The sequence below is a fragment of the Calidris pugnax genome, unplaced genomic scaffold (genome assembly GCF_001431845.1).
Source record: "Calidris pugnax isolate Ruff unplaced genomic scaffold, ASM143184v1 scaffold54, whole genome shotgun sequence".
Classification (NCBI taxonomy): Eukaryota; Metazoa; Chordata; class Aves; order Charadriiformes; family Scolopacidae; genus Calidris; species Calidris pugnax.
In genome coordinates, this window is record NW_015090864.1 from 13353992 (window position 1) to 13381107 (window position 27116).

The window sequence follows — 27116 nt, forward strand, 5'->3', positions numbered from 1 at the left end:
AGATTAGGCTAACTTACATTCTTAGTGCCTGAAGGCCTACTCCGTGTCTGTTAATCTCACACTGTAGGGATACTTACAAGAGAAAATAAACAGACATTTGAGGGGATTTAAGTTGTGTAGTTCACAAAGAGTTAGGAACGGTTATGAACATCAAAGATACAGTTCAGTGGCTTGTGAAAACACCCTATTAATGGGAAGGAATATAGCAGACTGGTAATTGAAAAATATTGTTTCCCTAATGCATTGGGTAGGAATACTACATGGATAAGTACCTATGTTTGTTCCACATCAGCCCATACTGTTTTTTTTTTCTTGTTTTCTCTCCTAACTCACATGGCTGTATTGATCATATTTTGTTTTCCCCTGACCCAACTAGATTTTTAGCTGTTTGGGTGAAACAAGAAATCCATGGGGTATTTTATGTCCTGCGTTGTTTATCGGAGTGGCATGGTGACTGTTCACTCTCACATAAGTATGATTTTAAAAGACACTAACTCTACCACTGGAAATAATTGGAGTTTAGGAGCATTAAAAGTGTGAACACACTGAATGCCTGCTGCAGAAAAGAGCTTCCTTATGACTATGCCTGCAATTATCATTGACAGGATAAATATTAAGTTGGCTTTAAATGTTCTATTTTTGCCAAATTTTATTTCTGTGCATATAAAAGATATATATACATAGATATATACTATTTGCAATATTTTTTTAGATTACGTGATATATCATCACCTACTCAAAGTCCACAGATCAAGAATTTAATTTTAAAGGAAAAACCCTTTGAGGGGAGCTTTTTCCTTCTTTTTTTGTTTTCTGGTTCTTCACTGTATGAAAGGTTTCTCTCCTGATTCTTGCTGTCTCTTATTTCTTAAGTGGCATCGCATTCATATATCATCTGGAGGGTACAGTAAACTTTCTATAGTTAACTAGGAAATGCATCAAGAAGTGGTAATGTTTTCCTTGTGTGGATTTTGCTGAGGGTGAATAAAGGGCAGTAAATAATGAAGGGCACTAAACACTTCTATATTTATGGTATTTTATACCACTACACTAAGATCTAGATTTTTTTTAAATGGATTTATGTCTTAAATAAGTGATATATTTTTTTTTAACTAATTGTAATGTGGTGCAGTAGGTTGTTGTCTAAAGTGGTAGTTCAGAGTTGTGTTGTGTGTTGGGAGACAGCACAGGTGCTTATAGTGTCACTAAGTGTAGTAAACAGGAGACACATTAGCATAGATTTTGACTGGAGTGACTATTAATCTGTTTCAGTGTGAAACATTTCTGTGCTTTATAAAAAGTAATTCATTACTTCTTATGAAAAAAAAATAGAATAGAGGAATATTTTATGACACAACAGAAAAAATATTGCCTGAACATTGAATCATCAGATCCTTTCTCCAGAAAACAAACTGACAGTGACACCAAAGCTTCTGGAAACAAATGTGTTTTATCTTGTAACTTCTGTATGAGTCAAGAGATTTTAAGCTTGTTTCTTCATAAAAGGGTTAATAAAAGCTTTATTTAAATATAGATTGCAGTAGCAAAATTTTAAGACTGAGTTTGAAAAAGCCGTAACAAATTTATTTTCAGAATTACTTCATAGACAAAGCAAAAACTTTGCTGTTCTAGCCCAAACGTGTAAGGTTTTAGCATTACCTTATCTCTGAATTTTTGCATACCTAAAACATCAAAAGTAGTATTTTGTTTTTCAGATAAGCATGCTGCTCAGTTGAGACATGTTTAGTGCGTTAAAAACATTCATATATTTCAGCGCAGTTGGCATCCCCAGACAATGTCTTTCATAATTACACACAAACTCAGTCTTTTCAGTGCCTCTTGGGAAACACGGCTGTAGCTGGGAAACGATTTGAATTCTATTTTATAACTCACGCCTTCCCCCCAAGGAAGAAAGTAGTGCAGAGACTGAGCCCTCTGCGGCTGGGTTAGGTCACTGGAGCCTTTGCTGGCAGCTCCTGGTGTCGAGCTGCAGCCTGGCAGCTCGGGACAACTGACAAGTGTCACGTCACAGCACAAAGTGCTGATAGGCATTAACGGGGGGAGGGGGACAAATTATAAAAAGAGAAGGCATCCAAAAATGCCCTGTGCTTTTAATTGTTCAATAGAAGGAACTGGTATAACTGTACAGATTTTTTTTTTTTTTTTGTTATAACCCTGTTACCATGTATGACCTGATAGTTTATTGGGAGCCATACGGCTGAATCTGGAAACATGATTCCACGTATCTCATGGATTTCTAATACCAAAATGCATTTTACCTCTAGTATTGAGTGTTAGTGATAATTCTTATGCCAATTGAAAATGTGTTTCTATGATGTTTTAACTTGTCTTCAGGTTGATTATCTTACTCTAGGAAAGAAAAATGTGTACCTGTATTTCAGTGTGGTGATACATACAGGGCTGCTGGAGCTATGAAGGTATCACCACAACATGAGAAAACGGTTTTCGAAGCGGAGACCATCATTACTTTTAAAGAAACTTTTCAATGAATACATCACAGGAGCAGAGTACAGAATTTGGTCAAGGGATAAATACATTTTATAAGCTGATATCTTTCATCTATGCTTAGAAAGCTATTTCTTATCTTTAATTTTAAAAGCAAATCTCACAATATAGTATTGATTCTTGAGCAGAATAATTTGTACCCTAGGGAAAATATGTTAGGACTGTCCATGCTTTACAAATACAGTAAATACCTAGAGGTAATTAATCTAAGGTTTACAATCTATGAAAACATATTCTCCAGAAACAATTGTTCTTCCACTGAGTGTCTTCTCTTTTTACAAATCTGAAGTTACCTTACTGGCTTACGGTAAGTTGTACTGCACTTCCTACCTGATAACAACAGAGTTTCTGCAAGTTTCCAGGCAAAAGAAGAGGAAGGATCAAAACACTGTTTGTGTATAACAATTTTAAAGCAATGCAAGACTTTGCTAAAAACAAGTAAGTGGGTGTGTGGTTTTAAAGAGGGAGGGTGAACAAATGTGATAGTAAAAGTAACCAGATGCGTGTAGCTTGGATGTGAATTTCTTATTGTCTCTCTGTTCTGTGGAATTAGTAATTGCACCAATATGGGAAGAAAATAACAGCCAGCAAAAGGAAAGAGGAAGATGAGGAGGTTGGTTAGTTGGCCTCCCTTTTGGAAGTATTGGAGTTGTATTTTTGTGTTCTTTATTTTTGAATAGCTTAAACGTGCCTATGTTAATTAACAAGATTACTGTTCAGTTCAGTATGAATGATTGCTTGTCATACATTTGAGGAAGAAGTGTGCTATTCAAAGCAGCAATGTATTTGACATAATCACATGTTGGTGCTGCTCCCATCAACCCTCCCAGGAGCACGCAGGAGGAAGACCTGAAAGCTCCCTTAATCACCCCATTAAGTCCAGTCTCCGTATGTAACTGAGAAGTGAAGGAGACTCCTAGACCTGAGAAATAGTACAGAGCAAGTCGAAAGGTACTTTAGTCACTTCTAAACCAGTTCTAGTAGTTTAGGGAACTCCTTCCACCATTCATTTCCACACCCTCCTTATGACCCTTGTGACTGCAGGCTGCCAACGGTGACATAAGCAGAACTCAATGCCCTCTTGGTTGGTTGCTTTGACTGGAGTAATGAAGAGCTTGCATTAACACCTTGTGAGTTCCTCCTGCTCAGCTGGGGAAGGGAATGGGTGTGTGCATTACAAGGCTATTACCATATGAAGTAAAAACTTTACATTTGAGCCACTGATGAACTTGCTGTATATGAATTCTTTCTAGAGCTTCTGGACTACCCAGCAATCTCCTCCGGTATTTTATACTGAGGAGGACTATACTACCTTTGTGTGTCCTTCTGTCCACTCTTCCACTGAGAAATTAAATCATACACTGATGTTGGTATAAATATAGCTCTCCTAATCTTCCCCAATGTAGTGTTACATGCCAGGAACAGAAAACCATGTATTTTGGGACTACAGAAAGTAAAGGAGAATGGACAAAACACTTCCCAATGTCTGCATAGCCAAAGCATCAATTCTTTCATTCTGACTCTCTCTAACCCAGTGTTTGATATGTCGGTGTTTACAGGAGCAGTGCATACATAAGGAGATTGTTTGGGCGTGTTTTCATCTGAAAGAGGCCTTGTTCTTAGTGTCATCATTGTATGGTAAACACTGCCATTATCACCTCTTAGTGGAAGCTGGTGGTTCTGACGTGTATCTCAAACTTTTTTTCCAGCAGCTGTGCAGGGTAGCGCTGCAGTTGCCAACAGTTATGAAGAGAAGTGGTTTGAGGACAGTTTTGAAACTCAGTAGGTTGCTGTTGCCTGTTCTGGAGTGTTGATTCTATCATCTAACTTACTAGGAACATATGATAAAAAGGGTAACGCTTCTCAGGTAGTTTTTCACATTGTGTTGAACAGTTTCAGTTCAGTTTCGTAAGATGTACTTGGGCTGTTTTCTTAAAAACTCTGTGCATGTGTCCATTTTCCTTCTCTCCAGCCACCACCTTAATAGAATTTATGATCAATAAAACTTGAATTTAAGAGATTAAGAACCTCTGTGCATGTGTCCATTTTCCTTTCTTCTCTCCAGCCACCACCTTAATAGAATTTATGATCAATAAAACTTGAATTTAAGAGATTAAGAAAAAAATAATCTGAAATTCATGCAACTTACTTGCTTCCCAAGGCTTTTTGTGTACTTTTCACTGCAATATTCAAGGGACTAAAAAAACATGAACTGGGACAAGGGATCTGTAGCTTAGTCAAGAAGCTGTTGCTGTGGGAGCGGGGGCTGTGGGTTCCAGGCGGTGGGGTGGCCCGTTGAAGGTGATCAGCTGCTCCTCAGGGCAGGAGGAAAGCCCCAGTGGGCAGAACTCTGTATGCAAACTCCACCCTCTGTGTTTATTGATGCCCATAATAGACTTAAGTGATAGCTAGTAATCTGATTACTGCTAATGAGTGAGTATGTGAACATTTAAGTATAGGGTCCATCTCACATCTGGGGACTCAGAGTTGAAAATTAGGCTTTTCAGGACTGCCCTTTTGGATGTGCACATATGTTCTGCCCTGCTCCCATCTGCAGCTGTGACACTGAGTCCTCTGAGTCTCACCTGTAGCCTCATCCCAGTGATTCCAGGTGAAATTCTCTCCCTTCCCCCAGGTGTGTCTCTGCTGGCACATGTCTCAGTGTACCCGTAATGGTGTGTGTGAGCCTCGCTGCAGCCACAAATGGAGGGCATAGACATACACCCACAGAGCATGTGCTGCTTAAACCCTGAGTCACGGCTGTGAATCAGAGATGTGCCCCTTGCAGCTGGTGAAAGAGATTTGGGAAGATGTAACACTCCTGTTGAGAACAACAGTAGTCTCATTTTGGGCTAAGGAAAGCTTCCACCTGCACGAAAGTAGACTCCAGCCTTAAGAAACCTCTGTCCATTGAGAAGACGCCACAAATTAACATCTGACATCCATTTTCTAGGGATGTGCTTTAGTGATGGTTTTTGTCAGTGTTGGGCTGATGGTTGGACTCAATGATCTGAAGGGTGCCTTCCAAACCTAGACAATTCTACGATTCTACAATTTTTGAGTAATTGAGAAATTACACTGTCTGCTCCTCAGCCCTCTTTCCTCAAGGCAGGAGCCTTCCCTGTTTTGAATGCCCTCCCTCTTTCAGAGCACTGGATATTTAATTTTTAAAAACATGATTTTTTAAAAGACACGTATGTTGTTTGACAGACGGGATGGAAGAGAGATGGAGCTTGTGTCACTGAGTGAGGCTGGTCTTATCTTAGTGGAAAGGGGCAAATGGGGACGTGTATTTGGGTCCCGAGCGACAGCCTGGCAGCTGGGGCAAGAGAGTGTGGGGTTTTGCATGGGGACGGACGGACCCTCTTTATTCTTTCCCACACCCAGGCACAGCCTTTGAAGCGCAGAGCTGGAATACCTGCCTGCTGACAGGCAGAGCTGGAATAGCTGCTCCTGCCCTTCCTGGTGCAGCTCCGGCTGAGCGCGAGGGCTCCGTGTCTGGACAAGCCTGGCTTTGCCAGCCCCTTTGCCGGGGAAGGCAGCGCCGTCACCCGCTCACGGGGAGGAGGTGGTGTGTGGGGGGGGAGGCTCCCGTGCTCTGAGGGACGGCGTGACGTGGCCGTGGAGGTTTGCAGGTGGCAAAGGGGGGGGGTGTCAGCTGTGCAGACTTACTTCTAGGCACAAAGATCATGAACTACCTATAAAAATACCAAGAAGCATGCGATAAAGTTCTTAAGAGTGTATTATCTGAGGTGGCTCAGGAAACTGTAGGTTATGTGGGTCATGTGCAATGACAAAGATGAAAATATGACAGGTAAAATAGGTGCTTTATGCACAGATTTCCTTTTTCCTTTTTTTTTCTGGTGTGTAAGTTCTTTTGTAAAATAAAATACAGACTTTGGAAAAGCAGATCTTCAAAGAGTTTTTGGAGGGTTTTGTGGGGGGTGTTTAAGTCCCACCTCCCACTGATGCAGACTCTGGGCTTTGCATCTGCCGGAATCTCCTTCCACACTCTCTGAAAGGCCCGTGGTGCTGGTCGGTGCCTGTGACAGGGGCTGGTTGGCAGCTCCTGGCACAGGAAAGGTGTTTCTCTTTGCAGGGGCTGTTCTTGCCACATCCACACCTTCTCGCTGCCTCGAGCTCTTCTTTCTTCCCCCATACCCTGTTGGGCTTTGTTACCTGGCTAGAACGGTTGGTTTGTGGCCATCACATACAGAAGTGCCATATATGTAGTTCCTTAAAACTTAATTTTTAGAATCTGTGCTTCTGAAGGTAAGTCACAAGTTTCTCTCTCGATGTCTGCTTCTGTTAGAAGCAGTTTGACCTGCCTTTCTTTACAATGGGCTTCTATTATTGTCACGCTCGTGAGAGCTCTGGAATACTTACACCAGCTTTTCTTCATGAGTTTGCCATTGGTCATGGCTGGTTTTAGCACCAACTATAAAACTAAAAATCACATTAAATCCTGTCCATGCAGACTAGAGTTTTGATACCACTCTTACCAAGCACTGCAAACCATCATGTGCTAGGGAGTAATATTTTGAAATAACGTTTTGTTATCCTTAGAGATGCTTTGGGGGTTATTTTGTTCATTTTTCTGTGTGTAAAATGCTTATGAAAACCTTCACTCAGCTACTTACTAGTCAGAGTATGGACAACATGAATTCAAACTCATTTTCAAGCTGTCCTCTGCAGTGCTGGAGGAACCATCTGTGACAGGATGTCATCGTGTTCACCCTCTGCTGGAGGCTACAGAGACTCTCAGAGATTTTTAGAGCAGTTGTGTTCAATAACAGCCGCTCCAAAATCGCTGTTTGTGGGAGAAGCTGCAGCATGGAAAGGAGAGATCCTCACACTGTTTTGGTTCCATACAGTGGGATTGTTAATTTCTTTACTCAATGGAATCATTGGCCTATTGGGAAGATTTGGGAAGGTGGCAGAAGGCTATCGAGTGTGCTGTTGCCGTCAGCAGATGTTTCTTATCTTCCCTGAGGCCACATACACTGTGATTCCTCTGCCAGCTCTGTGGTGGCATTGCTCTCCTGATTTAATTGCAGCTGTGTGGAAATGTGGGTGCTTCCCTTAAAAGGTGCTGTTCCAGCAGAACCTCTGCTGTCGTGACAGACTTTCCAGCCCTAGTGACTGTGACAATACGCTCCTCTGAAAAGCTCGGGAGAGTCAGATATTGCCTCCCCTTAGTCAGCAGGAAGGTGTTTGGGGTGCATGCCCCTGGTTTTGGGGCAGAGGCTCCGCTGCAGCTCCTGCCAGCAGAGGTACCTGCTGCTGCTTGGGCAGCGCTGGCCGTGCCCTCCCTGCCCTCCCCAGCCCCACTCCTGATGGCTCCTGCTGGGACTCAGCTGGTCCCAAGGCCAGTTTCCAGCAGCAGTCTGTTCCTAACAGGATGTCTTGGGAGAGGAAACACTCTCCCTTGGAAGCCGGATTTAGCAGGTGCTTTAGCAAGACCCTGAGGTGTCTGTGGGGTCCAGCCAGGAGAGGAGAGCTCAGAGGGCACGGGACACAAAGACACAGAAGGAAACTTGTGGGCACACACTTGGGAAGAGAGGGTCCAGGTGGTGCCATGCTCTTATGATTTTGGGGGTGGGACTGAAGGTTAGGACCCTGCTGGGATGCGTTTCTGCCAAAACAGCTGCAACCTTTTAGCCAATTTGGGTGGGAAGGGTAAAAAGGGGAGGATGTTTTGTATCTCAAGCAAGTATCTTTGCTGGGCAAGGATTCCATGTTTTGCGGAAAAATGTACCTTGCTTTTCCACTAGAGTCCTCCTGGGTGGAGATGCTGCTCTTGTAGGAAGAGGAGGCTTGGGGAGCACTGCAGCTTTTGAAGGGTATTGATCATTCTCTTGCCAAGACAAAGAGGGAGAGAAGAGGACTGAGAAACAAGGTGGGCGTGAAGCTTTTCACAGCAAAATCCCTGCTGCAGTGGAAGGGCTCTAGAAAGGTGGGTAAAAGTGGAGTCTGGGGGTTTAAGGGTGTGAGGAATAGAGGAACAGAGAGAAGCAGAGCTAGCAGTACAGAAATGCTTGCTGGGGTTTGATGCGTGGGGCACCAGTTTTGTCTGGGGTGGGAGAAAACCCTCACCTACAGTTAGGGCAGCGTGTAAGCTTCAAGTACAGGTATCAAATGAGAAACTTCATGTTTGATTCCCAGTAATTTACTATTCTCTTAATGCTCTCCTTGAGTTCCCATCAGCTGCTTCCTTGGCCCCAAACCTCCTTCCTTTGAGTTTTGAGTGGAGTGTCTGATGGTGTGAGTTTTTAAAGCCTTGTTGAAAACAAAGGGCTCCTCAGTTGTGAATGCTGCAGGTGCGTGAAGTGTGGGATCTAAGCTTGATTTGGGGAAGAGGCTAGAAATAGGGAAAGCAATGAGGGTTCCAGGTGCAGGTATCAACTTCTTGCAATGGGTTCGCAGTGCTGTGTGTGTCCTGAGCGGGTGGGAGAGAATGGGAGAAGCCCCGAAGCAGAGGAACAGCCCGGGAATGGAGCCAGGGAATCTATACCTGTCTTGCCATTTCAAACAGAATCCAATTAATCATCATGGGGGGAGGAAGATGTGACAGTAGAAAAGAGATATCGTAAATCCTGTCCTTAGGAGGCTAGTGCTGCACTGCTTAATGCCTCCTAATTGTTTTGAGGTTCCTCTCTGAAGGCTGTTTGCTTTTTCTTTAATAGGCTTGGGGTTTTATTTGTGTTTTTGTGGCAGAAGCAAATATTAAGAAAGAATTTTTAGATGTCTGGATCTAGTAATTTTGTTGGAATACAGAGGATAACCTTCTGGTGAGAAAATTCAAAGGTTTTAACCATTTGTATTACAGAATACTTGTTTTCATATTCGTCTGCATTTTCCACACACCAGCTGAAGTAGCTTTCAGCATGTTGAAAATCAGCATGGGAACTCATATTTACCAATATCTGCTCAAAACCAGCTTAGCTACAGGACTCCTGCTTGTATGAAGGAGGAATTGAATCGAGTGTGGCTAGGCAGTGTGTGCCTTTGGTGGCATTGCAAGCCTTTTGTGTGTAAAGTTCAGGTGGAACATCAGCTATATATTTTGCAAACTTCTTTTGTTTTTGCTAAGCAGAGGAAATATGATTTTAATGCTGTCTGATAATATCTGTGTTCATAAAATGTTAATCCTTGAGATCTGAAGTAGAAAATAAGAGTTACAACTTTTGAAATTAAATAAAATAGCAAATCCATTTAGTCAAGACGCTTGGTTTTCAAACTTAATAAAAAAATCTGTTTCTTCCAAACATTCATGAATGTAATCCCACTAGACTAAAGTTCAGATATTACTGAGAAGTTCTGGAGTTACCTATGGCCAGTTAATTATCCATTATTTTTGGGGGGTAAAAGTAATTATTGTGTCAGAACAGTTAATAGTTTCAGGTTTTGACTGTGGATTGTCCTTTTGCCTTTGACAACCCTCTTGGTGAAGAAATTTTTCCAAATATCCATCCTAAACCTCCTCTGGTGCAACTTGAGGCCCTTTCCTCTTGTCCTATCACCTGTTACTTGGGGGAAAAGTCTGACACCCGCCTTGCTACAGTGTCCTTTCACGTGGTTGTAGAGACCGATAAGGTCTCAATGGCTACAGAAGGAGAACCAAGAAGGGATCTGACTTAGTGGGCTGGTCACTCACGTAGAAGCAGGGAGGCCTGAATGCACTACCAGATGATCTTTTGCTCCACTTGAAACAGTCCTTGAAGAAATCATAGAATCATTTATGGTGGAAACGACCTTTAAGATCATTGAGTCCACCTGTAAGCTCAACACTGCCAAGTCCACCAGTAAAACCTAGGAACGTGCGATTTTGGGTACACACCGTGGTGGGCAGTGCTGTAGATCTGGAGAAATGTGGAGACACATCTTGGAGCAGAAGCCAAGACAGAGCCCCAGGTAGCCAAGAACTGAGAGTGTGCTTTCTGTCTGGCCTGGTGGGGTCCTGAGTTCCTTTGTGCTCGGCAGCGTGGCTTCAGTAGCAGGAGTGGAGAGGGCTCATTCCCAGATGAATCTTTAGCCTGGTGCCCCTAAAAGGCTGCTTTGAATTACCTCAGGCTGAGCGTGGGGAACTGAGCCTTTGTCTTCTTTCTGAGTGTATGTTCTAACCACCAAGCTATTAAGTAAATGGAGTAGGTGAGAGAGTTTCTGGCTTCCTTTGGCTGTATTTTAAAAGGAAGTGTCTGCCACCAGTGCGTTTTGTAGGGTTCCTCATCTTGTGTGCTCTGAAAACACCTTTCAGACCGAGCCCCTTAGGGGACTTGAGCAGATTCTGGAGGCTGCTCAGGCTGCAGCACTGAGCTGTTCAGCCCTGCTGAGACTGAGGCAGTTCTGGCGAGACACCACCTCTCCAGAACATCAGAAAATCAAAAAAATGAAGGTGCCTCTGTGTATGAACTTTCAGGATCACAATTTTTGTCACTATTGGATTTAGCTTGATGATATGGCATGATATTTTGATTTTGAATAAACCTTGGCCTAATAAAGTCAATCCCCATCTCTGTAGAAGCAGAGATTTATTATTTTTTTCATTGTTGTTTTGAAAACATGCAGCAAAGGTCTTGAACAAATTTTCAGGGGCAACCTCCATGGTTGGATTAGTGCCCTTATTCAGTCAGAGTGTGCAAAATACAAACCCTAGGCAGAGCTAAACTACAAAGTGGAGGAGATTTTGACAATGCTAAATAGAGTGAAAGCACCGGGGGAAAAATATCTGAAATCCTCTTATACGATTATTAAAAACAAAAACTCACACACATGAAACCAGCAGAGTCTTAGGCTGGGGTGACACAGGGAGCTGGCAAGAGAACAGCCTGTTCTCGTTGGATGCTTTGTTTGGGGTTAGTTGGAAGCTGTAACAAAGCAAATATTTCAGGACTCCTTGTAGGTCTCTGGGCATGAGCTGGCCCTGAGTCCATTGGCTGCTTTTTCCTTCCCCGGCACTGCTGGCCCTGGCTACCTGGGGGCTCCTGGCACTGCCCCTCTCTAGTCACACCTTCTCTCTTTTCTCCCTTTGCATTTTTAAGAAACTTCATGCTTGTTTCTTCTTCCCAACCCTCATCCGCTGCACTTCTCAGCCTTTCCACCCAAAGACACTTTTCCATCTACAGTTGTACCCATGTCTGTGCTTTGGGTTCTGCTGAGTTATGGTACCCTCTGCTGCACCTTGTTTGCTTGCACTGGCCTCCTGTGCATGCATTTAACTCTACCAGGAGCCAAGGGTTGGTGCATCATCACTAGAGTCTAGTCTATGCTGCATTGATGCAAACTTTTAGAAATAGATGAAAAAATCTTAAGGAGGGCAACCTCACCTTCTGGCTTCCTAGATGTGGTGTTGGGGGATATGGTGTAGGGGAGAACTTTAGAGTAGGGTAGATGGTTGGACTTGATGATCCCGAGGGTCTCTTCCAGCCTAGATGATTCTGTGATTCTTTCTTGAGCAGCCATTCAATGGCACCTGCATACCTCTTCAGCAAAAGTGATAACGTTAATAACAGTAGGTCCCCAGTAGGAGACTTGATTGCTGAAGTTATACGATGCTGTCTGAGCACACATGGTTGGACAGCACAGTTTATATTTCAGGCTGTTCCAATTAGTGTTAATTTCCTTTCCACTGCCATGTGTGGAACCTCACAGGTGAGCAATGACTTTAATTATGGGTAAATTGCATCTAGTTCATGGGGCTGAGGCCAGTGATTATACTCAGAAGACATAATGAAATAAACATGCATAAAATTGCATGAGAAAATGGAAACCTACATGAGAGGAGCTACAGAGAAAGCAGAGAGAACGAAGCTGAATGGCAGACTGAATGCCATTAGATTTGCCAGGCCAGGTTCATCACGTTCTCTTCCCCAAAAGGAAACACTAAGTAGAACAGAGAATTTGGCCTACAGGCTTAAATTCAAAAATTTATTAGGCAAATCACAAAGATGTGATAAGAAAAATGTACCGGGTGCTGCAATATGAACAGCTTTGCTCTGCCAGGTACTTGCTGGTGGCAACTCCTGAGTGTCTTTAGTCCTCAGGATATTTCCATGTGCAGAGAGAACTGTGGTGGCTGCCCTAGCACCTGGAGAAGGTGACAATGAGTCAGGCTTGGCCTCTAGTATTGGCTGCCAACATGCAAATAAAAACTTCAGACAAGTGTGTTGGTTCTTGCTGCGTATGAGGACTCCGTGGTGGTATTTGGACCCATCGTGTTCCTGGACCTGCTGGTAAGAAGACACTGAGGTGAGCCAGAGCTCTCTCCCTGGCGTAGCTGCCGGTAGGATTCTCTCCCCGTGGTGCAGCCTTGGCTGGAAGCAGGGGATGGCTGGGTGAGCATAAAGGAACTTGTAGCTGAATGCGAGGAAAACCTTCCTTGCTGTGGTTTCTAACAAACTATCCCTCAGCATCCCAACCTTTTGGGATCCTTAAAACTGGAATGTAACAAACAATAAAAAATATGACTCGGAGAAGCTTTTGGCAAGTGTAGGGTTCAGTGAACTAGAAGACCTCTACTATGTATGATTTCTTCTAGCTGAGATGTTGGGGGAGAACATCCACAGAGCTCGGAGGAGCTTTGTTCTTTGTCCTTTACAGAAATTAAATACAACAAGATAAAAAAGAAATTAGATTATTTGTTTTAAATAAAATTACACTTGTTTGTCTCTCTAAATGAGCTGCAGAATAGTTGCAGTTGTTTTATGGCACTCAATTACTTTCTAAATCTCTGCTGAAAGCAAAGGCCTTCTCCTTTAATGTTCTAGTTTTTGTTTTACTGAGCAGGCAGTTTATAATCATAAGCAGTTTTTCATTTAATGACAAACTTTGAAACTTAATGTATAGAAATCGTTAACATTTGTATTTGTTGAATTAATATTTTCTTTTATCTGGATAAAGTTTCCATTATTTTAGCAGCATATAATAATCCTGTTTTGATGTTAGGGGATGTCTAACTTTAGAAGTCTACAGTGTAAATGTTTACACCTGAGCTACTCATCTTCTGTTCTTGTGGAGTCAATAGCAAAAAGTCTGTCCTTTGTGGTTTCCTCTGAGCAATTCTGGCTCCTCTCAGAGAAATGCTCCAGAGATGCTACTGACTCTGTTGCCTGGATCTCTGCCAGCTGTGAGAGCAACTTTGAGTGATGAGGTTACACTTACGTAGATGAATCCTATGCTAGGAGCTTGGCCGTAAGGAATGCCATGAAGGGGAACCAAAGCTGGGCCCAAAACTTGTCAGGAAAAGACCTTATAAATTTCTCTGTTCTGAATTTGGGAATGTTTAGGGTTTGAACAAGACCCAGGAGCTGCTGCGGGAGATCAATCTCTCGGGATGCTGTACGAAGAGGGTGTTTATTGTAGTTGACTTTGGCCAGGGAGGTTGGACGTGTAGGAAGAGAGCGCTGAGCTGACAGATGGAACCTCTTCCTCCTTGGGCTAAAGTCAGTAATCCTGCAGCTCAGGCTAGTGGTGCCTCCCTTACTGCAAGATAAAGCTCTGTTCTTTGAGTTAATGGAATAATGCAATTAGGACGAGGCAGAACTGATAAACTCTTATCCTTTAAAGAGCCGGTTGTTAAAAAAAGTGACACTTGCTGTGCCAGGCACAGAATAGCCACGCTTGGACAATCTGCTGGACCAAGCTTTGCTGTGCTGGGGGGGCCACCATCTCGTACCTGCCCACGGCTCAGGAGGAGTTTTGCAGACAGAAATTAGGGACGAGGTGGGAGCAGGGGGGAGCATGATGAAGGTCACAGCCGTGCATGGCGCAGAAATGACAAGTAGGGATTGCATTCACTGCGTCTTTTCCTACAAGAATGATTGGACATCAAATGAAGCTAGCAAGGGACAGACTAAAAGCAATAAATAGTAACATGAATTTTCATAGAATGGGTAATTGAGTCTTTAGACTTTGCCTAAAGGCTGTTTGTGACTGCTAAAAGTGTTTGTGGCTCAGGAGGAGGCTGGACACGTTCATGGAAATCTGTGAAGGACTACTAATACCAAAGAGGCCACATCCAGCCCAAGAAGTCCCTGAAAATGACTGGAGATAGGGAGAATACTGGCAGAAGTACAACAAGTTCTTGCGCTGTTCTTATACTCTGATCTGGGCTAATGCTTAAGAAGAGAAGATACTGGGTTAGAGGCACCTTAGTGCTGACTTTTGCAACCACTCTGAAGAGTTCTTTCACCTCCAGAAAACCATTTAATCTTCTTTAAGTTGGTAGCTTTTTTCCAGAACAACCTTGCATGTTCCTCATAGGATAGAACCATGTTTTCTTTTCCTGTCATGTTATAATAATGATTTGTTTTGTTGGCTTTACTCATACTTATTTTTAAAATGAGATATTCATCTCATGGGAACAAAAGTCATGAAAAAAACCCTTTATTCATGCCAAAGCACTTCTGGGAGATCTGTTTTTCTACTTTAGAAGACGCAAAAGTAAATTTAACTTGCTGAGGTCAGACTTTCATCCTGCTTTCCAAAATAAGCTACAAAGCTGTTTCTGTTTCTTTTAAAATTATTTAAAATGATCTCGGAAGACTTTTGGTATTTATAATTATGAGTTTGTCCTAAAAGCTGATGAGCAGCAACTCCAAGAGTGCACTGGCATGCACCATCATGCCTTGAATTAATGGCACAAAACATGCAAGACCTTCATTGTGGAAAGTGCAAAGAATGACAATGGGTATAATCAGGAAATATTTTAATTTTAGTTGTTAATATAAGACAATAGGAAAATACTTGAGAATGTACGTTTAATGTTTCTCAATTTTCTGAGGGTTTCGGGTTTTTTTTTTTAACCCTCAGGTGACACGTGAATTGCCATTAATCATGAAGAAGCACAGATAGCTAAAGATTGAAAGTAAACGAAGGTTCTTTGCTTTCACGACCAGGAGCTCTAGATACAGGGGCTGATGCAAATCTGCCATGGGTATAGGATCTAATTAGGAAAGTTGGTACCCAGAGGCACTTCTTACTTTTCTATTCCCCATCCAAAGGGAAGTTCAGTTGTACGGCATGTTTTACTTTTATCAGCCCTGAAGAGAACAACTCTGCTTCTCTCTCCCATTTATGTCAATCTGCATTAATGACCATGAGGCGGGTGAGAGTGATCCTGATGCCCAACTGACCAGCTGTGTGTCTGCCAAAAACAACGTGGGCATTGACAGCCTCCAGCTTTCTGTCCTGCCTGCTGGGACTCCTGGTGTTGTCTCCAATGAGGAAAGCAGCAGGATGGAGCGTAGAGATGGCCGTAGGCTCACGGCAAGTGAGGGCTGCTAGCACGGCTCAAGCACCCTGCCCAGGCTGAAGGAAGAGTCTCTCAAATCAGTATCGTTAATCTGCTTCCACTACGGGAAGAGCTGAGTTGGAAGATCTGGTTTTAATATTCCTGAATATGCTGTGTAATTGTAATTATGCAACTACAGTTGCATAAGCCTCAGCAACTGCCTCACAATCTGAATGTTCAGATTTAAACCCATGTTACAGGGATGTTGGGTGCTCACAGGAAGCACTGCAGTCCCTGGGATGTGTATTTTAGACATGCAAATGCTCTACAAAGTGCAAAATTCACTGACAAGTGAGATGCTCAGAATCTCTGCTCGGGAATCTAAAAATCATCATACTTTCAGAGGTTTTGGGCTTCATCTTCCTCTGCTTCACGTGCTTGCTGTGAAATGGGATAAATGGTATCAGCTCAATTCAGGGTTATAGAGAAGAAAAGCACTCAGATGCTGTAGTAAAATTTTCATTACAATTTGCATAAAGAAATGGCTAATATTGCACCTGTGGCAAAGGCTGGGTGGTGCCCTGTGAGTAAGGTTGGGACTGTGCACTGAATATCTATTTAGTGAGTCAATAAGCAGTCGGTGCAGCAGGAATCCCGTCACAAGAGAACCACATCATGCAATCTCAGCGTTTGTCTCTTTTTTTTGTGATGGTGCAGCTACGTTTCCTCTTCTCTGTTGCCTTTACAGAATGTAGACTGGACAGGCATTTGAAAATGGCACCTTGAAAAGGCACCATCTTTCCCGTGCACATGCATATGCAGAGGGCTTTGCTCAGTGAAGCCTTTAGGGATTTTAAATACCTCTTTAGTGGGAATGATGGAGCTCATAGCATTGCAATGATAACACGTTGCTTTTAGCAGCAAGGGGGGCTGTATAAATGTTTAGGCAGCATAAGGACAATCCAAATTGGAAAGAAGTAAACCACAAAAAGCTAACCCAAACATTACTTATTATGAGGTAAAAGTTATCTTTGAAGACTGCCATGAGCCTATGTCCTCGGAAGCAGGTAATATCAGTGATAACAAATACCTTGAGAAATTACCTCCTGTGTAAGAGTCCAGAAGAGTGTATGTGCTAAACTCTGTTATGTTATTACCTGCTAGCACTTTTCTGTGCTTACTCCCACAGGCAATGTTATATTACTCAGACTGAAAGTCAGGGAAGGAGCAGCAAACACATCTGCAAAGCCAAACTGCTGTCCTGGACAGCAAGTGTTTATTTCTCTCTTTCCTGTTGGAGAACAGTTTCTGCCTGGTGAGAAGTAGATCCTCAAATTAGCAGTGAATGTGTAGGGTGAGCTGATTAATCTTCAGGGTAAAATGCCTTCAGTGGGACAGCAGAAAGCCAAGGTGAGGGTCGAGGCCAGCCCCTGCCACGCTGCCCTGGCGGGTGTCGCAGGAGTGCCACCCTGCCCCGAGAGGAACCTGCTGCCCAAAACCAGGAGCTGCTTCCAGCCCTGCAGCTCCTCCAGTGTCCTCCCAGCAGGAATATAGAGCCCCCAGGTCAGGAGGGGTGAGAAGTTTATGTGGGTTGTAGCTCCAAATCTGCATGTGTAGAGCTCCCACTTGTGTTATTTGCTCTTGCACAGTACTTAGTGTGTGAGTGCTGAGCCAATTATCTATAGATTCCTGAAATTAGCTTTTGAGAAGGTCTGACTTGTCTTTTTCAGTCAAAAATAGACACGAGGCATGGTTTTCAAGTCAGCTGAATGTATTACTGAAAGGATTGGTTTTGAATGAATCCAAATTTTTGAAGAGTGGAAAAAAATAACCGTTTTTTCTAAACTGATCCTCCAGCAACAGCAGTTTGACTCAATGTGCTAGAAAGTTTCTATTAATCTTCGTAACTTTTGGACTGCTATTTTTCTTGATTTTGAAGTAACAGGCAATGAGACCTGCCACGGATGTCACATCTACTATACACCTCACTTCATGCTCTCTTCTCCTCTTTGAGGTACAGGGGGAGGAGCATGGACTTGATACCCAGAGATTTAGCAGATGCCATAATCACCTTGTGAGACCTGCCTGTATCCTGCAGAGCTCTTACTTTCTCACAGACTTTGTTATTCTTCATACAATTATATCAGACAAGTTGACATAACAAAGAGGGATTCAAGTCCAAGAAATAAGATTGCTTGGTGCACTGAACCCTCACTTTAGTTCTTTCTCACCACCCACCCACTAATTTTGTGCCTGATTTTCTAAATGTCACATCTAATATACAGCCCACTTCATGCTCTCTTCTCCTCTTTGAGGTACACGGGGAGGAGCATGGACTTGATACCCAGAGATTTAACAGATGCCATAATCACCTTGTGAGACCTGCCTGTATCCTGCAGAGCTCTTACTTTCTCACAGACTTTGTTATTCTTCATACAATTATATCAGACAAGTTGACATAACAAAGAGGGATTCAAGTCCAAGAAATAAGATTGCTTGGTGCACTGAACCCTCACTTTAGTTCTTTCTCACCACCCACCCACTAATTTTGTGCCTGATTTTCTCATTTTGCTGCACAGGCCAGCAGGCTGAGAGGTTCAAGCTCAGTCCAAATCATAATAATAATTTTAAAAAAATACATGAGCTGAGCTTTCCTAAAAAAACTCACAAACCTGCTTAAGCAGGCCCCTAAAGTCTCAGTGGGATTATCTTTGAGATACTGGGTATTTCTCTAGGCTGGTGATGCAATTTGGTCCAGGGACATCGGGCTTTTCTGATCCATATCTTGCATTCAAGTGTGTTTCTATCTGAAGTGCATCCTGCTCAGTGACTCACAAAGCACACATCCTTCACCAACACCAGTCTGGCACTGGGCAGCAGCTGGGTCTGACCCTTCTGAGCCACTTCTGCTTAGCAGAGTCTGACATCTCATTCTTTGGGAAGGGTGGTGAGTGTTGTCTGACTTTGTACAAGGGAAAATGAGCTGAATTCAAAGGCAAACCGAGATGTTCTCTGTGTTTGAAAAACAACACAACACAAAAACAACCCCCGAAAGCACTACGGTAAACAAACTAGAAAAGCTTACAGTAGATAAGGCGTAGTAGGGCAGCCCTCATGTGGGAGATCAGACCTCTTTGATATAGTCAGACAAACAAACAAACCATAAAACCCGTCTGCAGTTAGGGAGTACGCGTTTAGTGATCACTCAAAAATATTTAGTATGTGAATTCTCTCTGCTTATGTCATCCTGCTTATGCATCCGTGTGCAGCCTCAGAAGTCATAAAATGATCTTACATCAAATGCAAATGGAAAGCAGAGGGTGCTGTAATTCACCCGCTCCCACAGCCGTCGTGCTGCTTGAGATAATCTGGAATTCCTCAGCAGAGACCCTGAAGCTTGCAGTTCAACTGATCTTGATGCCCTGCAAAGGATTAATGAAAGTATTCAAATTTAAAGATTTGTGATAATTTGGAGGTAAGCACAGTTGTCAGCCAGGTCATTTATTTTCACATAACTTGTACCATACTGTCTCTAAATTGTCTTCTTTTTTTTTTTTTGCTGCGTATGAGGACTCCGTGGTGGTATTTGGACCCATCGTGTTCCTGGACCTGCTGGTAAGAAGACACTGAGGTGAGCCAGAGCTCTCTCCCTGGCGTAGCTGCCGGTAGGATTCTCTCCCCGTGGTGCAGCCTTGGCTGGAAGCAGGGGATGGCTGGGTGAGCATAAAGGAACTTGTAGCTGAATGCGAGGAAAACCTTCCTTGCTGTGGTTTCTAACAAACTATCCCTCAGCATCCCAACCTTTTGGGATCCTTAAAACTGGAATGTAACAAACAATAAAAAATATGACTCGGAGAAGCTTTTGGCAAGTGTAGGGTTCAGTGAACTAGAAGACCTCTACTATGTATGATTTCTTCTAGCTGAGATGTTGGGGGAGAACATCCACAGAGCTCGGAGGAGCTTTGTTCTTTGTCCTTTACAGAAATTAAATACAACAAGATAAAAAAGAAATTAGATTATTTGTTTTAAATAAAATTACACTTGTTTGTCTCTCTAAATGAGCTGCAGAATAGTTGCAGTTGTTTTATGGCACTCAATTACTTTCTAAATCTCTGCTGAAAGCAAAGGCCTTCTCCTTTAATGTTCTAGTTTTTGTTTTACTGAGCAGGCAGTTTATAATCATAAGCAGTTTTTCATTTAATGACAAACTTTGAAACTTAATGTATAGAAATCGTTAACATTTGTATTTGTTGAATTAATATTTTCTTTTATCTGGATAAAGTTTCCATTATTTTAGCAGCATATAATAATCCTGTTTTGATGTTAGGGGATGTCTAACTTTAGAAGTCTACAGTGTAAATGTTTACACCTGAGCTACTCATCTTCTGTTCTTGTGGAGTCAATAGCAAAAAGTCTGTCCTTTGTGGTTTCCTCTGAGCAATTCTGGCTCCTCTCAGAGAAATGCTCCAGAGATGCTACTGACTCTGTTGCCTGGATCTCTGCCAGCTGTGAGAGCAACTTTGAGTGATGAGGTTACACTTACGTAGATGAATCCTATGCTAGGAGCTTGGCCGTAAGGAATGCCATGAAGGGGAACCAAAGCTGGGCCCAAAACTTGTCAGGAAAAGACCTTATAAATTTCTCTGTTCTGAATTTGGGAATGTTTAGGGTTTGAACAAGACCCAGGAGCTGCTGCGGGAGATCAATCTCTCGGGATGCTGTACGAAGAGGGTGTTTATTGTAGTTGACTTTGGCCAGGGAGGTTGGACGTGTAGGAAGAGAGCGCTGAGCCGACAGATGGAACCTCTTCCTCCTTGGGCTAAAGTCAGTAATCCTGCAGCTCAGGCTAGTGGTGCCTCCCTTACTGCAAGATAAAGCTCTGTTCTTTGAGTTAATGGAATAATGCAATTAGGACGAGGCAGAACTGATAAACTCTTATCCTTTAAAGAGCCGGTTGTTAAAAAAAGTGACACTTGCTGTGCCAGGCACAGAATAGCCACGCTTGGACAATCTGCTGGACCAAGCTTTGCTGTGCTGGGGGGGCCACCATCTCGTACCTGCCCACGGCTCAGGAGGAGTTTTGCAGACAGAAATTAGGGACGAGGTGGGAGCAGGGGGGAGCATGATGAAGGTCACAGCCGTGCATGGCGCAGAAATGACAAGTAGGGATTGCATTCACTGCGTCTTTTCCTACAAGAATGATTGGACATCAAATGAAGCTAGCAAGGGACAGACTAAAAGCAATAAATAGTAACATGAATTTTCATAGAATGGGTAATTGAGTCTTTAGACTTTGCCTAAAGGCTGTCTGTGACTGCTAAAAGTGTTTGTGGCTCAGGAGGAGGCTGGACACGTTCATGGAAATCTGTGAAGGACTACTAATACCAAAGAGGCCACATCCAGCCCAAGAAGTCCCTGAAAATGACTGGAGATAGGGAGAATACTGGCAGAAGTACAACAAGTTCTTGCGCTGTTCTTATACTCTGATCTGGGCTAATGCTTAAGAAGAGAAGATACTGGGTTAGAGGCACCTTAGTGCTGACTTTTGCAACCACTCTGAAGAGTTCTTTCACCTCCAGAAAACCATTTAATCTTCTTTAAGTTGGTAGCTTTTTTCCAGAACAACCTTGCATGTTCCTCATAGGATAGAACCATGTTTTCTTTTCCTGTCATGTTATAATAATGATTTGTTTTGTTGGCTTTACTCATACTTATTTTTAAAATGAGATATTCATCTCATGGGAACAAAAGTCATGAAAAAAACCCTTTATTCATGCCAAAGCACTTCTGGGAGATCTGTTTTTCTACTTTAGAAGACGCAAAAGTAAATTTAACTTGCTGAGGTCAGACTTTCATCCTGCTTTCCAAAATAAGCTACAAAGCTGTTTCTGTTTCTTTTAAAATTATTTAAAATGATCTCGGAAGACTTTTGGTATTTATAATTATGAGTTTGTCCTAAAAGCTGATGAGCAGCAACTCCAAGAGTGCACTGGCATGCACCATCATGCCTTGAATTAATGGCACAAAACATGCAAGACCTTCATTGTGGAAAGTGCAAAGAATGACAATGGGTATAATCAGGAAATATTTTAATTTTAGTTGTTAATATAAGACAATAGGAAAATACTTGAGAATGTACGTTTAATGTTTCTCAATTTTCTGAGGGTTTCGGGTTTTTTTTTTTAACCCTCAGGTGACACGTGAATTGCCATTAATCATGAAGAAGCACAGATAGCTAAAGATTGAAAGTAAACGAAGGTTCTTTGCTTTCACGACCAGGAGCTCTAGATACAGGGGCTGATGCAAATCTGCCATGGGTATAGGATCTAATTAGGAAAGTTGGTACCCAGAGGCACTTCTTACTTTTCTATTCCCCATCCAAAGGGAAGTTCAGTTGTACGGCACGTTTTACTTTTATCAGCCCTGAAGAGAACAACTCTGCTTCTCTCTCCCATTTATGTCAATCTGCATTAATGACCATGAGGCGGGTGAGAGTGATCCTGATGCCCAACTGACCAGCTGTGTGTCTGCCAAAAACAACGTGGGCATTGACAGCCTCCAGCTTTCTGTCCTGCCTGCTGGGACTCCTGGTGTTGTCTCCAATGAGGAAAGCAGCAGGATGGAGCGTAGAGATGGCCGTAGGCTCACGGCAAGTGAGGGCTGCTAGCACGGCTCAAGCACCCTGCCCAGGCTGAAGGAAGTCTCTCAAATCAGTATCGTTAATCTGCTTCCACTACGGGAAGAGTTGAGTTGGAAGATCTGGTTTTAATATTCCTGAATATGCTGTGTAATTGTAATTATGCAACTACAGTTGCATAAGCCTCAGCAACTGCCTCACAATCTGAATGTTCAGATTTAAACCCATGTTACAGGGATGTTGGGTGCTCACAGGAAGCACTGCAGTCCCTGGGATGTGTATTTTAGACATGCAAATGCTCTACAAAGTGCAAAATTCACTGACAAGTGAGATGCTCAGAATCTCTGCTCGGGAATCTAAAAATCATCATACTTTCAGAGGTTTTGGGCTTCATCTTCCTCTGCTTCACGTGCTTGCTGTGAAATGGGATAAATGGTATCAGCTCAATTCAGGGTTATAGAGAAGAAAAGCACTCAGATGCTGTAGTAAAATTTTCATTACAATTTGCATAAAGAAATGGCTAATATTGCACCTGTGGCAAAGGCTGGGTGGTGCCCTGTGAGTAAGGTTGGGACTGTGCACTGAATATCTATTTAGTGAGTCAATAAGCAGTCGGTGCAGCAGGAATCCCGTCACAAGAGAACCACATCATGCAATCTCAGCGTTTGTCTCTTTTTTTTGTGATGGTGCAGCTACGTTTCCTCTTCTCTGTTGCCTTTACAGAATGTAGACTGGACAGGCATTTGAAAATGGCACCTTGAAAAGGCACCATCTTTCCCGTGCACATGCATATGCAGAGGGCTTTGCTCAGTGAAGCCTTTAGGGATTTTAAATACCTCTTTAGTGGGAATGATGGAGCTCATAGCATTGCAATGATAACACGTTGCTTTTAGCAGCAAGGGGGGCTGTATAAATGTTTAGGCAGCATAAGGACAATCCGAATTGGAAAGAAGTAAACCACAAAAAGCTAACCCAAACATTACTTATTATGAGGTAAAAGTTATCTTTGAAGACTGCCATGAGCCTATGTCCTCGGAAGCAGGTAATATCAGTGATAACAAATACCTTGAGAAATTACCTCCTGTGTAAGAGTCCAGAAGAGTGTATGTGCTAAACTCTGTTATGTTATTACCTGCTAGCACTTTTCTGTGCTTACTCCCACAGGCAATGTTATATTACTCAGACTGAAAGTCAGGGAAGGAGCAGCAAACACATCTGCAAAGCCAAACTGCTGTCCTGGACAGCAAGTGTTTATTTCTCTCTTTCCTGTTGGAGAACAGTTTCTGCCTGGTGAGAAGTAGATCCTCAAATTAGCAGTGAATGTGTAGGGTGAGCTGATTAATCTTCAGGGTAAAATGCCTTCAGTGGGACAGCAGAAAGCCAAGGTGAGGGTCGAGGCCAGCCCCTGCCACGCTGCCCTGGCGGGTGTCGCAGGAGTGCCACCCTGCCCCGAGAGGAACCTGCTGCCCAAAACCAGGAGCTGCTTCCAGCCCTGCAGCTCCTCCAGTGTCCTCCCAGCAGGAATATAGAGCCCCCAGGTCAGGAGGGGTGAGAAGTTTATGTGGGTTGTAGCTCCAAATCTGCATGTGTAGAGCTCCCACTTGTGTTATTTGCTCTTGCACAGTACTTAGTGTGTGAGTGCTGAGCCAATTATCTATAGATTCCTGAAATTAGCTTTTGAGAAGGTCTGACTTGTCTTTTTCAGTCAAAAATAGACACGAGGCATGGTTTTCAAGTCAGCTGAATGTATTACTGAAAGGATTGGTTTTGAATGAATCCAAATTTTTGAAGAGTGGAAAAAAATAACCCTTTTTTCTAAACTGATCCTCCAGCAACAGCAGTTTGACTCAAAGTGCTAGAAAGTTTCTATTAATCTTCGTAACTTTTGGACTGCTATTTTTCTTGATTTTGAAGTAACAGGCAATGAGACCTGCCACAAATGTCACATCTAATATACAGCCCACTTCATGCTCTCTTCTCCTCTTTGAGGTACAGGGGGAGGAGCATGGACTTGATACCCAGAGATTTAACAGATGCCATAATCACCTTGTGAGACCTGCCTGTATCCTGCAGAGCTCTTACTTTCTCACAGACTTTGTTATTCTTCATACAATTATATCAGACAAGTTGACATAACAAAGAGGGATTCAAGTCCAAGAAATAAGATTGCTTGGTGCACTGAACCCTCACTTTAGTTCTTTCTCACCACCCACCCACTAATTTTGTGCCTGATTTTCTCATTTTGCTGCACAGGCCAGCAGGCTGAGAGGTTCAAGCTCAGTCCAAATCATAATAATAATTTTAAAAAAATACATGAGCTGAGCTTTCCTAAAAAAACTCACAAACCTGCTTAAGCAGGCCCCTAAAGTCTCAGTGGGATTATCTTTGAGATACTGGGTATTTCTCTAGGCTGGTGATGCAATTTGGTCCAGGGACATCGGGCTTTTCTGATCCATATCTTGCGATCAAGTGTGTTTCTATCTGAAGTGCATCCTGCTCAGTGACTCACAAAGCACACATCCTTCACCAACACCAGTCTGGCACTGGGCAGCAGCTGGGTCTGACCCTTCTGAGCCACTTCTGCTTAGCAGAGTCTGACATCTCATTCTTTGGGAAGGGTGGTGAGTGTTGTCTGACTTTGTACAAGGGAAAATGAGCTGAATTCAAAGGCAAACCGAGATGTTCTCTGTGTTTGAAAAACAACACAACACAAAAACAACCCCCGAAAGCACTACGGTAAACAAACTAGAAAAGCTTACAGTAGATAAGGCGTAGCAGGGCAGCCCTCATGTGGGAGATCAGACCTCTTTGATATAGTCAGACAAACAAACAAACCATAAAACCCGTCTGCAGTTAGGGAGTACGCGTTTAGCGATCACTCAAAAATATTTAGTATGTGAATTCTCTCTGCTTATGTCATCCTGCTTATGCATCCGTGTGCAGCCTCAGAAGTCATAAAATGATCTTACATCAAATGCAAATGGAAAGCAGAGGGTGCTGTAATTCACCCGCTCCCACTGCCGTCGTGCTGCGTGAGATAATCTGGAATTCCTAAGCAGAGACTCTGAAGCTTCCAGTTCAACTGATCTGATGATCTTGATGCCCTGCAAAGGATTAATGAAAGTATTCAAATTTAAAGATTTGTGATAATTTGGAGGTAAGCACAGTTGTCAGCCAGGTCATTTATTTTCACATAACTTGTACCATATTGCCTCTAAATTGTCTTTTTTTTTTTTCAAGTCTGCTGCACTGCTGTACATGGGTAACCAAGAGCTGGGCTGTACGAATTGCTGTCTGCAGGGTGTAGCTTAAGGGAAACTGTCATTTTTGGAACTTGGACTGCTGTGGGGACAGGCCACAGCTCGAAGCTACACTTGGTAGCTGGCAGCTTCTGTTTAAATCCAAGGGCTGTGCAGTATTGCATACTTACTGTTATCTGGCAAAAACAGACAAAATGCCAGAAAGGTGATGTTGCAGGCTCCGGCTGGTTTGTGGCCTTCAGCTTCTTCACAATCTGCTCTGAGTGATCAACTGTGAAATAAATAGTTTTAGTATACACTGGTGATGTTAGGTTTTGGGATAAGTGGTAAACAAATATCCAGGTGCATCCCTCCCTTGCGCCAAATTATTTACAGACATAGGAACATCTTTGCTCAATATAGACAAGGTTTGTATTTTTTTAAAAAAGCATCCAGAGCCGTGTTTTTACACTGCAGCCCACGGCCATACTCTTGGAATCTTGTCTGTCCTGGTTTCATGACCCTGTCCTCCTCTGGTTTCCCACTGAGGGGCTGAAGTTCCAATCAATGTAAAAGGAGTCAGAAGGAGCAGTTCCTGCCTGCCTTGCGATCGTGTTTCTTTTCCCTAGTTTTCACTAATTGTCTTTTTATCAGCTACCCCAAGTTGTCCCTCTGGCTTCTTTTCCCAATCTCTTACTGCTACTGAAGTTTGAGAGTCAAAGCTGGGCTGTCAGTATCAGCGCTGTCAGCTTTGTTGTGGGAGTCTACAGGCTCGGTCCAAGCTGGGCTGCTGCTGTCGGTATCAGCACTGTCAGCTTTGTTGTGGGAGTCTACAGGCTAGGGGTGATCTTTAATTCTTCTGTCCCTCTAGAAGGCGTACACCAATCATGCACTAATTAACTTTATGAATATTTACAAGTTTCCTCCTCTTCTTCATGCACAAACTACCAAAGTCCTTATCTGCACATCCTGCCTTAATTCCTGTAGCCTTCCTCCCCTCAAGATTGCATGACATATGACTGCTGAGCTGGCCTTTTATCTCTTCAGCACCAAAATGGGAAAGTTTTGCTCCTGCCTGTTCCCACCCTGTTTCCTTCTCCTCCCTTGTCCCATTCTGCTGGGTTCAGCCTGGCAGAAAGCTCTCAGCTTCTTGTTGCTGGATTAGTTTTCTGCCTTTTTAGTGGGTTGGGTATTCTGATGGTGGGGTCCAACAAGCCCCAGAGCCAATGCAAAGCAGGAGGCAGCAGCAAGGAGCAGGGATGTGTGAAACTGGGTGAATGTTTTCAGCACTGGGGATTATGAGCCCAGTGAGGACTCTGCCGTTGGCCTTTACCTTCAAGCCTCCAGTGACTCGATGGAGCCCTTGCTTGGTCCTCAAGGTGCGTAGTTTCTACAGCAAGTTTCCTTGCCTGTCGCTTTGGGCACGTTCCTTCCTGATGTCTGTCTCTCATCTCAGCATACAAATTTTAGGCTTATTCCATTC